The sequence below is a fragment of the Pongo pygmaeus genome, chromosome X (assembly GCF_028885625.2).
Source record: "Pongo pygmaeus isolate AG05252 chromosome X, NHGRI_mPonPyg2-v2.0_pri, whole genome shotgun sequence".
Classification (NCBI taxonomy): domain Eukaryota; kingdom Metazoa; phylum Chordata; class Mammalia; order Primates; family Hominidae; genus Pongo; species Pongo pygmaeus.
Genome location: NC_072396.2, coordinates 113,610,285 through 113,629,123, shown reverse-complemented (window position 1 = coordinate 113,629,123; position 18,839 = coordinate 113,610,285). Strand labels below are relative to the sequence as shown.

The 18,839-nt window shown below is 35.3% G+C and overlaps 1 protein-coding gene across 1 annotated transcript in view; it reads left to right on the top strand.

Moving 5' to 3' along the window:
• The window catches only part of GUCY2F (guanylate cyclase 2F, retinal), a 112,986-nt gene that overhangs the window by 49,805 nt on the left and 44,342 nt on the right, over positions 1 to 18,839 (top strand). The gene's annotated exons all lie outside the window — the stretch shown is intronic.

The window sequence follows — 18,839 nt, the reverse complement described above, 5'->3', positions numbered from 1 at the left end:
CATCTTGCGCATTTCCTGGCGCATAGCTTCTTTATCAAGTGGTAGCTATTATGATTATTATCAAGTGAATATCCCATCATCATTCCAAATCTTCATTTTCCAGTCACCTGGTAATTTCTATTTGAAAAGTGGTTATTTCCCTAATCCCACTAATTATGTTCAAGGAGTCCTTGGATGGCTTGCTTAAGAAAGCAGCCTGTAGATAAGGCAGGGATACTGATGATCCTTCCTAAGCCATTTTAAAATCTTGGCTCCTCCTTGGACTGAGTCCATACAAGACTTGTGAATACTATCTTGGGTCCCTTCAGGTTCTTGAAAGTGGGATTTTAAAAGGCAATCATAGATTGCTCTACATTTATGAAGTGAGCAATTTCAAATCATTCCAACAAATCTGAATGAGGCAACTACTACTTCCAGAGCCCTGAACAAGTGAGAAAACAAAGGAAATGGAAGATATGTGGCCTGTGGAAGATAGGACATGTCCTATAGGTTAGGAAGAGATGTTATGATTTGGTATTTTTCTTTCTTTCTTTCTTTTTTTTTTTTTTTTGAGCTGGAATTTCGCTCTCGTTGCCCAGGCTGGAGTACGATGGCGCAATCTCAGCTCACTGCAACCTCCACCTCCCGGGTTCAAGGCGATTCTCCTGCCTCAGACTCCTGAGTGGATGGGATTACAGGCACCCACCACCACGCCTGGCTAATATTTTGTATTTTTAGTAGAGACAGGGTTTCACCATGTTGGTCAGGCTGGTCTCAAACTCCTGACCTCAGGTGATCCGCCCACCTCAGCCTCCCAAAGTGCTGGGATTACAGGTGTGAGCCACCGTGCCCAGCCAATTTGGTATTTTTCTTACACGTGATTGTAATGCCTGGAGATGAAGGCAAGATAATGAGACATGAGTCCAGAAGGGAGATCAAGGTCAGAACTAAAATAGGCAATTCTACACTGGTTTGGTAATCCAGGATGCTACACAGAAATCTAGATCCAAATTATGGTGCCAAAACAGTCCAAATCTGAGACAGCTGATACACTAGAAGTATTGACCCAAGGTAGAGTGTGTCCATGACGTCTTTTTTGGGGTAGCTTTTAATTTTGACATAATTTCAAACCTACATAAAGCTTTAATAATAATTCAAACATTCAGCAATTGTTTACATTTTGTCTAGTTGCTTTTTATTATCTATTTATATATTTATGCGCATTATTTTTCTGAGCCATTTGAGAGTAAATTGTAGACCCTATGCCCTTTTACCTCTAAACACTTCAGTGTGTACTTCCTAAAAACACTACAGTATAATGATCAAAATCAGAAAATTTAACATCGCTGCAATATTATTATCTAAACTACTTCCCATATTCTAATTTTACTAATGGTCTTATACAATACAGCTAATATTCCCACAGGTCAGTTTCCAATCCAGACTCACACATTTAGTTTGCTGTCATATCTTTTTAGTTGCTTTTAATCTGTAACAGTTTCTCTGATTTTCTTTGTTTTTCTTCATCTTGATACTTTTGATGAATTCAGATCAATTATTTCATGGACTGACCCTCAATTTTAGTTTGCCTGTGTTCCTCAAGATCGATTTAGACTATGCATCTTCAGCCGGAATACTACAGAAGTTATGTGTCTTTTTCAGTGCACTTTATCAGGAGGCACTTTATCAGGATGATGTTGATCATCCCATTATTGGTGCTGTTAACCTGATTACTTAATTTAGGTGGTGTCTGCCAAGTTCCTCCACTGGAGAGTAACTGTTTTTATCTCATTGTAATTAATATATAACACTGGGGGAGATACTTTAATCTATGTAAATATCCTGTTCTTCATCAAAGTTTTACCCAATAATTTTGACATCCATTGATAAATGTCATATTCCATCATTGTTTCTGCATTTACTGGTTGACATCTTATTATAAGAATCTTCTCTTCTTCCTCACTTATTTATTCATTCATTTATTTATATCAGTGTGCATATATGGGTTTTATTTTATTCAATTAGTATCTATAATATTCATATCAATCAATCTGTCTATCTAAAACCATAAATTCATACTAAACTCTCTAATTCCAATCCAGTGCCACAGGGTTAATTCTGTTTTTTTTTTTTTTTAACTTTTCCGTATTTGTAATTTCCTTCTCTGACAGTGAAAAAACTACCTTCCCATTATCCTCATGACATCTCTTTATGTGTTTCCTTCACTGACTTGTGTGGCCATGTCAGGTATAGAGTGTAACTCAAACTTAGAGAGAAAGCCAGGATTTTCTAGAGTTTACCATGTAGACGTGCTTTAATGCTTTTTAGTTGAATGCTTTTTTGAAGCTGGAGGTGGATCTGATCATACTGTTACTGTGAGTCCAGCACTGCCTTGACTACTTATGTGTATTCATGACCTTAAAACGTTAGGGCTGGGTACCAGGATCCAGATGGAAAGCAGATCTTTGTGAGCCAGATATAGAAAGGAGCAGTGCACAATGGGATGGATGTCCTTGAAAAACAAACAACTGGAGTCAGAAGGCCGCAGAGCTGATAATTTTCAGCATCTTTTAAGATCACAACTTCTGCAAAATTGTGTATAGAAAAATTAGGCTGTATCTCTTAGTCTCATGTTCTTCCCCATAATGTGGAACTGATTGGCATATTCCCTGTACTCCTCTAACGGCAAATGGAAAGTATCCTGGAGTTCTTTAAAGGAAATTCTCAGTTGTTAGAGAGTATCTCTTTCTTTAAGAAATGTGAAGAGGAAGAAACTGCAGTTGCTGTGAAACCAAGTGTTTACTTTGTGAAAAAATATTTGGGGCCATTCTAGAGCCTCTATTGAGAATATTATCTTCCCTGTAGCCATTTCTTCTCCAGTGGTGGCTGTTATTATGCCTCAGTACCTCAAAATCATGACCATGTGGTGAAATTGTATCCCTTGCTTACTGATGATGCTTCCCAAACAATAATCCTCTTGCCTTTGTTAAACACACTCACAAGCTTTTGAGGCTAATGACACTCTCTGTTTTAGCATCTTCTACACCTCCTGTTACTTCCATCTACTCTCCATGTTCACTACCCCTAATTTATTGAATATTTTGGGATATGGATCATGGTCCTCCTCTCTACTCCAAGACCTGCTGTTATGCTGATGACATCAATTGGACATGGACTGTGGACAGCTATATATCTTGACTATTTCATTCTTTGCCATATCATCCTAATAATCTTCTCTTCCATTCTACTTTGGCCAACACTGCTACCATTATATTAATACCTTCTGCTTTTCAATCTTCTATAACTGCTACTGAAAATGCTTCACCTGGCCGGGCGCGGTGGCTCACGCCTGTAATCCCAGCACTTTGGGAGACCGAGGCGGGTGGATCACAAGGTCAGGTGATCGAGACCATCCTGGCTAACATGGTGAAACCCCCTCTCTACTAAAAATACAAAAAAATTAGCCAGGCGTGGTGGCCAGTGCCTGCAGTCCCAGTTACTCAGGAGGCTGAGACAGGAGAATGGCGTGAACCCAGGAGGCGGAGCTTGCAGTGAGCCGAGATCACGCCACTGAACTCCAGCCTGGGCGACAGAGCGAGACTCCGTCTCAAAAAAAGAAAAAAAGAAAGTGCTTCACCTCCCAAATAATGAATTCATCACACTCTCTGATTTCAACCTCCTTTTATCCCAACTGTGCCTATATTTGACTATAGCAGGTCTTCCAGTCTACTGACCTCTGCTTTCTCCAAACTCACAAGCCCTTGTTTTATTTACTTTATTGTCCAATTCAGATTCTATAATCTATCATTTGAACATGTTCTTATTAATATTTCTGTCTTTTTGGTCAGACACACTTGCAAAACTCTAGTTCTGTATGATCCCAACTCTTAACTTTCTTTGTGCTTGCACTTGAACAGCCAAATATTGTAGCAGAAAGTTATGCAACAAAGTATATTGTGTCCACTATAAATTCATGGTTTCTTATAGTTAAATGTCCCTTACTACTACCTCATAATTCCATTATACTTCATTGGTTAATTCACTTCCTACCACCCATACATCAAAGCTTCTCCATTTTCCTTGAAGTTCCAATGTCCTTCTCTTTCTCGATTTTTACTATCCTGGTCCAAGCTACCATCATCTCCCACTACAGCTACTAAGATTGTCCTTTTTTCTTTTCATAGACTTAATTTCTTTAAAAAATTTATTTCCATAGTTTTTTGGGGGGAGCAGGTGGTATTTGGTTACATGAATAAGTTCTTTAGTGGCAATTTGTGAGATTTTGGTGCACCCATCACCTAAGCAGTATACACTGAACCCAATTTGTAGTCGTTTATCTCTCGCCCCCCCACCCTTTCCCCCAAGTCCCCAAAGTCCTTTGTATCATTCTTATGCCTTTGCATCCTCATAACTTATGAGTGAGAACACTCCCACTTATGAGTGAGAACATACGATGTTTAGTTTTCCATTCCTAAGCTACTTCACTTAGAATAATAGTCTCTAGTTCCATCCAGGTTGCTGCAAATGCCATTAATTCATTCCTTTTCATGGCTGAGTAGTATTCCATCATATATATAAATATATGTATATATATGATGTGATATATATATACACACACATATATATCAATAGATATATATACATATATATCAATAGATATATATACATATATATCATTAGATATATACACATATATATCATTAGATATATATACATATATATCGTATATATATGCATATATCATATATATATACAAACACACACACACACAACAATTTCTTTATCCACTCGTTGATTGATGGGCATTTGGGCTGGTTCAATATTTTTGCAATTGCAAATTGTGCTGCTATAAACATGCGTGTACAAGTATCTTTTTCACATAATGACTTCTTTTCCTCTGGGTAGATACCCAGTAGTGGGATTGAAAACTGAATCAAATGGTAGTTCTACTCTTAGTTCTTTAAGAAATCTCCACACTGTTTTCCGTAGTAGTTGTACTAGTTTACATTCCCACTAGCAGTGTAGAAGTGTTCCCTCTTCAGCCGGGCATGATGGCTCATGCCTGTAATCCCAGTACTTTGGGAGCCCGAGGCAGGTGGATCACCTGAGGTCAGGAGTTCGAGACCAGCCTGGCCAACATGGTGAAACCCTGTCTCTACTAAAAATACAAAAAGTAGCCGAGTGTGGTTGTGGGCATCTGTAATCCCAGCTACTCTGGAGGCTGAGGCAGGAGAATTGCTTGAACCCAGGTGGTAGAGGTTGCAGGGAGCCAAAATCATGCCATTGAACTCCAGCCTGGGTGACAAGAGTGAAACTCCATCTCAAAAAAAAAAAAAAAAAAATGTGTTCCCTGTTCACTACATCCACGCCAACATCTAGACTTAATTTTTTGGAACTGTTTTGGGTTCACAGGAAATTGAGCAGAAAGCACAGAGAGTTCCCATGTACCTCCTGTCCCCACCCATGCACAGCCTCTCCCACTATTAACAGGGTGGCTCACTGATTATAATCATGAACTTACACTGACACATCATTATCACCCAAAGTCCATAGTTTACATTGGAGTAAACTCTTGGTGTTATATATCTTGCGAGTTTTGACAAATGTATAATGGCATGTATTCACCATTATAGCAACATACAGAATAGTTTCAGTCCCCTAAAAACCTCTGTGCTCCACCTATTCACACCTCTCTCCCCCTAACCCCTGGCACCTTACAATTGTCTTTTAAGTATTTTAATCACATCCACTCTCAAATCCATTCTTCACATTGCAAACTACTCTTTTCAAAATTGAGTCTTATTTTATCACTTCTCTGCTTAAATCTCTTTAATAGATTCCTATTGTTCTTTCCTTTGTGTGGCGATTTCAAATAATAGATTCAATTTCTTTAATAGATACTGGACTATTCAAACTTTCTGTTTCTTCTTGTGCCAGTTTTGGTAATTTATGGCTTTAAAGGAAGTTGTTCATTTCATATATGTTATCAAACTTATTGGCACAAAGTTGTATGTAATATGCTCAAGCTATCTTTTAGATATCCTTAGGATCTGTAATGATGTTCTCCGTTTCATTCCTGATACTGATAATTTATGTTTTTTTCTTAATCAGCATTGCTAGAGGATTATTAATTCTATTCATCTTTTCCAAATATCAACTTTGAACTTTGTTGATTGTTCTCTATTGTATGCCTGCTTTCTGTCCCATTGATTTATATTTTTATTTTTTCCTTCCTTCTACTTACTTTGTATTTAATTTGTTGCTCTTTTACTAGTTTTCTGAGTGGGAAGCTTTGATGGTTGATTTTAACCTTTCTTATTTTCTAATTTAGTCACCTACAGCTAGAAAACCTCCTCTAAGCACTGCTTCATCTACCACCCATAAATTTTTCTTTTTTTTAATAAAAACCACTTTTTGTAATCCCAGCACTTTGGGAGACTGAGGCAGGATGATAAGTTGAGCCCAGGAGATGGAGACCAGCCTGGGCAACATAAAGAGACCCCATTGCTACCAAAACAAAAAAAAAAAAGGAAAAGAAGAAACATATGCAAAATAAACAAAATAGTATGACATTTATGTGTCCAAAACTCACCTTCAACAATCATCATTATCCTATATTTTTTCATCTATACCTTCACCCATTTCTCACATCCCTAATTTGGTGGTGGTTATTATTAATTTTTAATTCTGTATTTTTAGGTACAGTTACAAACATTGAAATGCCCATATCATTTCTCTATAATTTTGATAAAAGGACATACCCATACAATCTAGACTTCTATCATGATATAAAATAGGGATTAGCAAACTATGGCCCATAGCCTGTTTTTACAGACTGGAAGCAAAGAATATTTTCTACATTTTAAAAAGTGTCATGAAAAAATAAAACAACAACAGAAACCATGTATTATCTGCAAAGTCCAAGTTATTTATTATCTGTAGTTTTATAGAAAAAGATTGCTGACCCTGATATAAAACATTCCCTTCTCTCCAAAATTTCACTTGTGTCCCTTAGTAAATTTGTGTTCACCGAAAACCAGAGGCAACCACAGTTCTGTTTTTCTGTTTGTTTGTTTAACTTGCATTAATTTTGCTTGTTCTAAAACATCATATAAGTGGAAACAGACAACAGAAAGACTGTGATATTCATCCATGTATAAGTAGCTTGTTCCTTTTTATTGCTAAGTAGTATTCCATTGCATAAATATAGCACAATTTAATTATCCATTTTCCTGCTGATGGACATTTGGGTTGATTGCAATTTTGGCTATTGTCAATATAAGTGCAATGGATATTCTTGAACCAGTCTTTTTATGGACACATATTTGAATTTCTCTCGAGAATTTCTCCTAGAAATACCAGGAAGGGAATTTCTAGGTTAAAGAATAGTATACACTTAACTCTATAACACACTGTGAAATATTTTCTCATTTTACTTTCCTGCAAACAAGTTATGAGAATTCCCTTTGGTCTACATCATTGCCAATATTTGATGTTGTCAGTTAATTTAATTTTAGTCATTCTAGTGACTTGATGAGGTTATCTCATAGTGTTTTTTATTTTTAATTGTGCTAAAAAGACATAAAATTTACCACCTTAAAGTGTACAGTTAAGTAGTGTTAAGTATATTCACATTGTTGTACAACATATCTCTGGAACTTTTTCACCTTGAAAAACTGAATCTCTGTACCCATTAAACAACTCTCCATTTCCTTCTTCTTGAAGTTCCTGGTAAACACCATTCTATTTTCTTTTTCTATGAATTTTCACTACTTCGTATATCCTATATAAGTAGAATCATACAGTATTTGTCATTTTGTGACTCACTCATTTAACTTAGCATAATGTTTCATTATGTTTATAAAATATGTTTTCTATTCAGGTATAATTAACATAAAATAAAATGTACACATGCTAGATGTTCTGTTCAATGAATTTTGACAATTGCATGTATCTATGTAACCATTCTCCAAAAAAGTTACTAATATGTTCATTACACCAGAAAGTTCATTTGTCCTCCTTTTCAGTAATTTCTCCTATTCCATAGGCAATCACTATTCTGATATCTATTAAAATAAATTAGTATTTTTTTCTGTTCTTTGATTTTATGTAAATGGAATGATACAGTATCTTGTGCCTGTCTTCTTTCTGTCAGCACAATGCTTTTTAAGATTAACGTATGATTTTGCATATACCTGTAGGTCACTTTTTAAATTGCCTAGTTGTATTTTGTTTTATGACTATATCACAATTTGTTTATCATTCTCCTGTTGAACATTTGGCTTGATTCTAATTTTTTAGAAGAGTTTTTTTTTTGACAATTTTATGAATAAGGCAATTATAAACATTTTTCATTATGGTAAAAAAAAATCACATAACATAAAATTTACCATCTTAACCATTTTTAAGTATACATTTCAGTAGTGTTAAGCATATTCAGATTGTTGTGAAACATATCTCCAGAACTTTTTCATCTTGCAAATCTTAAGCTTTTTCATCTTGCAAATCTGATCTTGAAAATCTCCCCTTTTCTATTTCCAACAGCCCCTGGTAACTACTACTCTTTCTGTTCCTATGAATTTGACTACTTTAGATATCTCATGTAAGTGTAATCATATAGTATTTGTGTTTTTGTGACTGTCTTATTTCACTTGGCATAATGTCCTCAAGGTTCATTCATGTTGTAGCATGTGACAGGATTTCCTTCCTTTTTAAGGCTGAGTAATAGTCCATTGTATGTTATCCATTTGTTCATTGTTAAATGTTTGGGTTACATCCACCTCTTGGCTAACGTGAATAGTGCTCCTAGGAACATGGGTGTAGAAATACCGCTTTGAGACTGTGCCATCAATTCTTTTGTACATATATCTGGAAGTAAGATTGCTGGCTAATATGATGGCTCTATTTTTAATATTTTTATAAACTTTCATACTGTTTTCCATAGCAGTTGCACCATTTTACAATCCCACCAACAGTGCACAAGTGTTCCAATTTCTGCACATCTTTGCCAACACTTATTTTCTGTAGCCATCATAATGGGGTTAAGGTGATATCTCCTAGAGGCTTTGATTTTCATTTCTCTATTAATTGGTGGTGTTGGCCATCTTTTCATAGAAAACTATAAAGATTTTTATATATGTCTTTTGTGAACATATATTTTCACTTCTCTTGAGTAGATACATAAGAATAGAACTGGGTCATAGAGTAGTTGTATGTGTAACTTTATGCGAAACATCCAAACTGTTCTCCAAATCGGTTTTGACATTTTACATTCCCATCGGAAATATTCCAGTTGCTCTAAATTCTTAACATTTGTCTTTTTGATATTTGCCTTTCTATGTGTGTGAAATGGTATCTTATACTTTAATTTGCATTTTCTTGATGACTAAAGTTTTTGAGCACCCTTTTAATGTGTTTACAATTCACTTGTATATCTTCTTGTGTGAAGAGCCTGTTCAAGTTTTTGCCCATTCTTAAACATTGGGACTTTTTTGTATTTTTGTTTTTAAATTACAGACATTCTTTATATATCCTGAATAGCCTTTGCTGAACTATTTATTTTGTAATTATTTTTCTCAATTTGTGGCTTGTCTATGATGTCTTCTGTTGAGCAACATTTTAGTTTCAAGGAAGTCCAATTGTCCAATTTATCATTTTATTTTCCCCTCCAACTCCCCTCCCTTTCCCTCTCCTTCTCCCTTTGTCCTCCCCCTTTGTCCCTCCTACTTTGTTTCTCTTTGTCTTTCTCTCTCTCTTTCTTCCTTTTCTTTCTTTCTTTTTCTTTTCTTTTCTTTTCTTTATTCTTTCTTTCTCTTTCTCTCTCTCTGTCTCTCTCTCTCCCCCTCCCTCCCTCCCCCTCTCTCTTTCTTTTTCTTCTTCTTCTTTTTTTTTTGGTGGCCTAAGAAATCCTTGTCTAGTCCAAGATTCTGGGTTTAGGCCTATCATCCATTTTGAATTACTTTTTGTGTAGAGACTGAGACAATGATCAAGGTTCATTTTTTGCATATAGATACCCAGGGTTCCAGTAACAATTGTTTTTAAAAAGCTTTCCATTGAATTAATGTTGTAACTTGGTGAAAAATTAACTGACCATATATGTGTGCATATATTTTTGGAGTCTCTGTTCTGTTTCCTTCACTCATTAGTGTAACCATAATGCCAATATCACACTCCCTTGGTTATCATAACTATAGAGTACCTCCTAAAGTCAAGTGGTGTAAGCCTCTAACTTTTTTTTTCAAGATTGTTTGGGACATTGTAAATTCTTTAAATTTAAAATAAATTTTGAAATCAGCCTGTCTATTACTTCCACAAGGCTTTCTGTAATTTTTGATGGGGATTGCAATGAATTTATAGAGACATTTAGGTAAAATGGACATCTTAATAATACTGGTCTTTCAGTCCATTAATGTGGTATATGTCACCATTTATTTAAGTTTTCTTTATTTTTTCTTATCAAAGTTTTGATGCTATTATACACGTTGAGTAGAAATGGTAAGAGCAGACATCTTTGCCTTGTTCCTGGCCTTAGAGGAAAAGGAATCAATGTTTTATTTTTAGGTTTGATGTTACCTGAAAGTTTTTCACATTTCTGAGTTTCTATGATTCTTTTAATCATAAAGAGGTTTTATATTTATATTGCTACCTATTGCAATTATTCAATGGTTTTGCTCTTTTATTCTGTTAACATGGTGAATTACATAGTTTTTAAAAGAAATATTAAGCACATCCTAATATCCCTGGGATGAATTCCAGTTGGTCATGATATATTATCATTTTAATATCTTGCTAGACGATATTTGCTAATCTTTTAAAATAATTTTTGCATCTATGTTTTTAAGAAGAATTAGTCTATACTTTTAATGTTTGGTCAGGGTTATTTTTGGCTTCATAAAACAAGTTTGGAAGTCTTTGCCTTTTTCTGAGAGTTTGTGTAAGACTGGTATTATTTATTAAAATTTTTAATAAATTTCATCAATAAAATCATTTGGTCCTTGGATTTTCTTTGTGGGGATGTTTTTGAAAACAAATTCAATTTCTTTGCTAAATATAGGGCTGTTAGGATTATTATTTCATATTGTGCCAAGTTTAATAAGTTGTGTTTTTCAAGAAATGTCAAATTTGTTATTGACTTTATTAGCATAAAGTTGTTTAAAAATTCCTTTATCATCTTACTGATATCTGTATGATCTGTAGTGATACCATAACTTTCATTCTAGATATTAATAATTTTTTCTTTTTCTTTTTGTCTTGATCAGTCTTCTTAGAGATTTATTAAATTTATTACTTTGTTTTAAAGAACAATGTTTTGATTTTGTTAATTTTCTCTACATTTTGGCTGTTTTCTATTTTTATCTGCTCTTATTGTTATTATTTCCTTCTTTCTGCTTATTTTTGGTTTATTCATTCTTATTTTTTTAACATTCTTTCTTTTTAATTTAAGCAACATATTTACATTTAAGCTCTGCTGTAGCTGCTTCCCACAAAATTTTATATGTTATATTTTCATTGACTTTTCAGCTTGAAGTAATTATGATTTCATTATTCTTTTTTGACCCATGTATTATTTTGAAATATATGCTTAATTACCAGATATTTGTGGCCCTTCTAGATATCATAATTAATAGATTTCTCATTTAATTCTGTTGTGGTCAAAGAATATTATCTGCAAATTTAATCTTGAAATTTATCAAAAACATTGGCCATAGCCAAGCATGTGGTCTGTGTTAGTGAACATTCCACATACATTTGAAATTAATGCATATTGTACAGTTGTTTGGTATAGAGTCCTATCAATATCAATTAGGTCAAGATGGTTGATAGTGTGATTCAGATCTTCTATATCCTTACTGCATTTTTGTCAATATGTTTCATCAATTACCGTAAAATTTTCCTATTTTCTAATTCTGGGAGTGTTTTCTTCAGGTGCATTGAAGTTCTATTATTAAGTACATACATATTGGTGTGCTAGTAAATGTTTAACAACAGGCTTTCTGAAAAAGATCCCTAATTTGGAGCATTTTCTGATTTCTGTGCTGTAAGTACCTCCATTGTAACTAATCTGGGGCTACCCATGTGATGTCACTGAACACAGAGATGGTAAGAAATATGCAAAATATTCTTCTTATGATCCAGCACATCTTTGCACATATACATTTTATTATTATGTCTTGATTATTTTATCATTATGAAATGTCTCTCTTTATGTCTGATAATACTTATTTTCTTGATTTCTATTTTGTCCAATAATAACATAGCCAATTTAGCTTTCTGATTAGTTTTTGCATGATTTACTTTTTCTGTACTTTTTCTTTCAATGCATTTGTGTCTTTGGATTAATGTTCATCTTATTTAGGGAGAAGGCATTTGGTTCTTGCTTTTTATCTCCCCATTCTGCAATCTGTCTTCTAATCGAAATGTTTAGGCTACTTACATTTAAGGCACTTATTGATATAGTTGGATTTCTTGTCATCTATTTTGCTATATGTTCTCTATTTGACTCATCTGTGTCTCTGTTTGTTCCTTTGTTTCCGTTTTCTTGCTTTCCTTTGGGATAAAAGTGTTTTTCATATATTCCATTTTGTTTCCTATTGGCATTTTAGCGATACATTTTTGCACTTTTTAGTGACTGTCCTAGGAATTGCTTAAATGCATCTTGAATTTATCATAATCTTCTTAGAATTAATATTCCACTTCTTTACCTAAAACATAGGAAATTTGTAACAGCAGTGTCCCATTTACTAGCCTACTATTCTTTGCGCTATTGTTATCATATATATACCTACATTTATTGTGAACCATATAATATAGTGTTAAAATTTGTTTTAAACATTCATATGCATTTCATAGAAATGAAGAGAATGAAATAAAAATATATTCTGTTATATTTATCAACATATTTACTATTTCTGATAACTTTAATTATCTCCTAATAGAGCCAAGTTACCATTTAGCATCTTTTCTCTTCAACCTGAAGATCCTCCCCTTAGGCATTACTTGTATTGCAGGCCTGCTGATGACGAATTTTCTCAGTTTTCATCTATTTGATAATGTCTTCAATTTTGAATGACACTTTTGTTTGGTACAGAATTATGAGTTGACATCTGTGTTTATTTTCTTTTGGCATATTAAAGATTTCGTTTCATTGGTTTTTTTTTTTTTTTTTTTGCATTTCTTTGTTTCTGATGAGAAGTCAGCCATTATTCATTTCTTTGTAATGTAGTGTGTACTGTTTTTCTCTGACTACCTTCAAAAGTTTATTTTCATATTTCAGGGTTTTGACTGTTAAATGTCTAGGTATTGCTTTCTTTGTATTTAATCTCTTTGGTGGGTCACCGAACTTCTGAGATCTTTAAGTTCATCTTTGGATTGTAGGAGTTTGAATATGATATATGTAGGGCATTTTCTTTGTGTTTATTCTGTTTGGAGTTCAGTGAGCTCCTTAGAATTTTAAGTTGATGTCTTTTACTAAATTCACAAAGGTTTTGACCACTATTTCTAAAAAAAATTGTTTTGCCGCATTTTCTTTATATCCTTCTAGAACTCAAGTTACCTATGTGTTAGTCTGTTTGATATTGTCCCACTTATCCTTTTTCCCTCTGTTTTTCAGACTGGGTATTTTTTATTGATCTCTCCTCAAGTTCATTACTCTTATGTCATTTCCTAAGCCCACCTAGCAAATTTTTTTACTTCAGTTATTATATTTTCCAGCTATGTAATTTCCAATTGGTTCATATTTATAGTTTCTTTTTCTCTGCCATGTTCTATACCCATATATTCATTTTGCATATATTTTCCTTTAAATCTTCAAATATATTTATAAAATCTGTGTTAAAGGCCTTTTCTGCTAATCGCAAGATCTGTGTCATTTTGGGATTAATTTCTATTGACCTTTTTTTTCCTTGAGTATGAGTCACATTTTTTCTATTTCTTTGTACATCTAAGGCTTTTTGGTTCATTACTGAATATTATGAATAATACATTTTAGAAACTCTGGATTCTGTGGTGTTGCTCCAAAGAACTATTTTTTTGTTCTTGGAGGTAAACCCAAATTTTACTCATTTTAGTTGTCTTTCAAATATAGTTCTACCTCCATTTCTGCTTTCAGTCACTCTCCACTGTCTTCAAATGGTTTTTAGAATATTTGATTCATATTTCATAGGTTTCTTTGTCTACTGAGTATTCAAAGACATTGTTCAATTGTCTTCTGACTTTGTTATGCATTCCCAAATATCTAATGTTTTTTATTTTATGCTAGATATTTTATGTAAATAAATGGTAGAAGCTCCAGGTCATAATTTCTACCAGTAAGGATTTTTCTCTTTTCATTTGTTAGGTAGATTGGGTAAGGAACTAATCACATTAATTGAGTCAAAGATTGAGCTGGATTGAAGCTGTGTTGCAGTTTTGGTTAGACTCAGTCCACCACTAATTCTACTGTTTCTCAGGCATATCCTTCCAAGAGTCTACAAGTCTCTCTCCTCCACTTTGAAAGATTGGGATATTCAGACTGTACTTCATAACCTTTTTCCTGTACTCTCAATCCATGCTGCTTCCAAATTTGGCAAATTTCTTGAGGAAGACACCAACCGAATGTCTGTTGCAAGCCCTATTTCTTCAGTGAGACTTTGTCTCCTAAATATTTGGAAACTACAGAAGATCTCAAACAATTTTACAGAAGCTTTCTAGTCTCCTCTATAGCCCCCAGACTCAGAAAATATGCTGTGGGGAGAAAACTAGCTCACATTTAGGTCTCCTGAAATTTATTAATTGTGATACCAGTCTTCTACAATTGCCAAAAGCATTACCAGTTTTTGTATTTTCCTAGCAAATTCTTTCTGTTAGGCTAAGCCCAATCTTTGGCTTGTGCTAGAAATCAGCAAGTGTCCTCAGGGAAGAAAATGGCTGACAACAGCCTGGTTATCTTAGAAGGGCTCTTACATCTTTGAATTTTAGATTCTTTTTTTGCACCTACATGTCCCCAGTGTTTTTTTTTTTTTTAATATATTTTTTCAATTTTTCTAGTTGTTAAAAGCTGTAGCATCAGGAATGGTGGTCTGCCATAACCTACTACACCCTACTTGGTATTCAATGTCCCTATAATCATTTTTAATATAAATAAATAGCTACTTAAAATGACCTATTAGATTCTGTATAATCTGGCTCTTCCCTGTTTCTTCAGTCTTATATCACCATCATATTTCCCTCAACCGCTCTGCTTAAGGCACACTGGCTTTTACTTAGTGTTTGGGTTGTGATATGCTCCCAGCACAAAGCCTTTACCTGTTCTATTACAACCCCTGAAATACTTTTCCTTCCCTTCTTTGCATGGTTTAATCCACTCATCTTTTAACTCCCAGATCAATTCTTACTTCTCATGAACCCTGTCCCAACTTCTCTGATTGGTCAAAGCCCCAATTATACATACTCACATTATGTAACTCTCCTCCACAGGACTTGTCAGAGTCACAAATTATGTATCATTGTGTAATCATCTGGTTAAAACAAGAGGTCAGAAACCATGTAACATTTTGTTCATCATTTGTCCCCAGTCTATCTCTCAGGGACTGGCAAATAATAGGTACTGAAAAAGTTTGTTAAATGAATAAAATATTGCTAGTGGGAAATATAGGATCAGAAGTCTTTCACTAGTACCTGGTTAGTGTGTTCTATATGACCATTGACTTCTGGGTGTTAGATAGTGGGTAGGTTGATACAGCAATAGGAGGTCTTGAACAATAGCTCTTTACAACAAAATAAAAATAAAGAGAAATGCAGGAAACAGACATGAATCACCAATTAACTCATGGAGGTAGAACGTTTTCTTGTCGAGGCCAGGCACAGTGTCTCGTGCCTGTAATCCCAGCACTTTGGGAGGCCGAGGTGGGTGGCTCACCTGAGGTCAGGAGTTCGAGACCAGCCTGGCCAAGATGGTGAAACCCTGTCTCTACTAAAAACACAAAAATTAGTTGGGCATGGTGGCATGCACCAGTAATCCCAGCTATTTGGGAGGCTGACGCACAAGAATCACTTGAACTGGGAGGTGGTTGTGGCAGTGAGCTGAGATCGCGCCACTGCACTCCAGCCTAGGCGACAGAGCAAGAGCGAGACTCTGCCTAAAAAAAAAAAAAAAAAAGAAAATTTTCTTGTCAATATAGACAGCAATTGTTGCTGATATAGCTGCGGGTGAGCACTTATGTGGAGAATGACATTTTCATAAAGGTATACATACCCACCTCTAGGATGGGATTTCAGCTGCTGCGGAAGAGGGACAAGTAGAGATTAATTCTGGTGTTATGACATCCTAGGAACTTTTTTCAAGTGGGTGAAGGAGTCTTTCAGATAACTTAGGTCAGTATTTGACTTAGGAGCAGATGTCTCTGGTGGCTGTATGCTTAAAGGTGTCATGTCACACTTTGGGAGTCTAAGGCGAGTGGATCACTTGAGGTTAGGAGTTCGAGACCAGCCTGGCCAACATGGTGAAACCCCGTCTCTACCACAAATATGAAAAATTAGCTGGGTGTGGTGGTGTGCACCTGTAATCCCAGCTACTCAGGAGGCTGAGGCAGGAGAATCGCTTGAACCCGGGAGGCGGAGGTTGCAGAGAGCAGAGATTGCGCCACTGCACTCCAACCTAGGTGACAGAACGAGACTCTGTCTCAAAAAAAAAAAAAAAAGATGTCATGTCAAATATGAAGCTAACAAAATCCTTGAGAGACAGGACACATTCAACTCTTAAACATTTGATGGTAGCCAGCCAGATAGGTATTATGGAAGAAGTAAAGTATATGTCTACCCCGTAAATGCTCATCTTGCTAAAGCTGATGTTGCAAACTTTCTCTGCATCCTGGGGTTGTCCAGAATCTTGGTAGGACACGACTGCATGTAGGCATCTACCTGTTCCTTATATGGGATCTTCTCTATTGATTACAGCTGAGGATGGATGCCTATAAAGATCTATCAAAGATCTAGACAGAATTATTCCCATGCTAGTACCATTAGTGTAATGCTAGATGTTTTAACAAATAGACCTTCAAATATGTAATGTCTCAAACACAGCAGAAGTTTAATTTTCACCCAAATAACAGCACAAGGTGGATATTCTTGTACTGTTGGCAGGTGACTCTCTTCCAATATCATGACTCAGGGACCCAAGCTATAACCATCTCACGGCTCTGCTATGTCTTAGGGCCGTGTCATCATCTGCATTCATCCATAGAAGTGGGAAAATAATATGGAAGAGGGTATAAAAGCCTTAGCCTAGAAATGACACATATCACTTCCTCTCCCATTTTATTGCCTAGAGGAAGGGGCATATATCGGTTCCTCTTCTATTCCATTGCTTGGAATTCAGTCATATGGCTACACTTAGGCCCAAGAAAGACTGGAAAACATGGATTAGCTCTCTGCCCAAGAAGAAGAGAAAATACATTTGTGTTGAACAGCTAGCAGCATTGAATATGACAACTTTTTACTTTTTCTTCCAACAGAGTTCCAGAGCCCAGTAGCTTTGGCTGCTTGCTTCATAAGAAAATAGAACTTTAGGAGCAATGCCTATTTTGCTGTTTGTGGGCTGAGTTTCTGTCCACCTTAACTGGTTTAGGTTGCAGTGGATGAAGAGAATTGTCATGGGTGCCAGGCTCTTATGCTTAGAAGGCAACCTTGGTGGTCAATAGCTGACATTCCCACCAGGGATAATTTAACCTTTGCTTGGATCATATTCTAAGAAGCAAGCTCATATTCTAAGTCCTATAGTGTAATTCATCTCAATAGATGGCCCACCATCAGTTCAGTGTTCAAAATAGAGTAATTCTTTGTTTCATTCTTTCCTTCCCTCCCCACACAAGAAGTCACGTGATTTATAGCTCCAAAATACATCTCAGATCTACCTTTTGCTGTTCATGTACACTGTTACCATTCTAAGCCTATCTCTCTATCTATTTAGATAGATATAGATATACATATCTGTGTAAACATGTTGTAAGTTTCTGTAATTAATAAATTTTAATGGTGAAATTCACCAGACACTTTTCTTCATCTTACCTGACCTCTCTGGTATTTATCACACTTTCCTGAAATTCTTTCTGGCAGGCATTTTTCTCACTTTCCTGAAACTAATCCTGTGGTTTTAACAATATGGTTTTAAATAGGCTTTTCTCTACTTCCTGGCCTTTCTTCTAAGTCTTATTATTGCAGGCTGTTCTTCCTTTTCCCACCCTTCAAATGCTGCTTTTTCCTTTTTCTCTTTTTCTTTATACTTTCCTTGGGTAATCTCATTTGTTCCCACTGATTTTACCTAAAATTTAATTGCTTACAATTCCCACATGTATTTGTACTGGTCAGAACTCATTCCTGAGCTTCAAACCCTGAATATACAACTGTCTTTACAATAGTTCCCCCTTGATGTTCTGTAGGTACCTCATTCTCAATATGTCTCCAACTGAATTTATCAGCCTTTCCACCACCAAATGTGCTTTTCCATCTGTCTTAGGTTAGATTCCCCAAAATCTGAGCCTGAGATGGAAATTCTTGTTCAAATTATTTATGGAGAAAATGCTTTCAGGTAAAGAGTGAGGGAAGTAGGATAGGACAGGGTAAAAGTTAAGCAAGTATTTGATTTCAGCTGGAAACTAGCAACAGTATGATCTTATGGGGAAATGCTGGAGCACAAGTTATACCATGAATCTTTTTTTTTTTTAATTTCTTTTTTTTTCTTTTATTATTATTATTATTATTATTATACTTTAAGTTTTATGGTACATGTGCGCAATGTGCAGGTAAGTTACATATGTATACATGTGCCATGCTGGTGCGCTGCACCCACCAACTCGTCATCTAGCATTAGGTATATCTCCCAATGC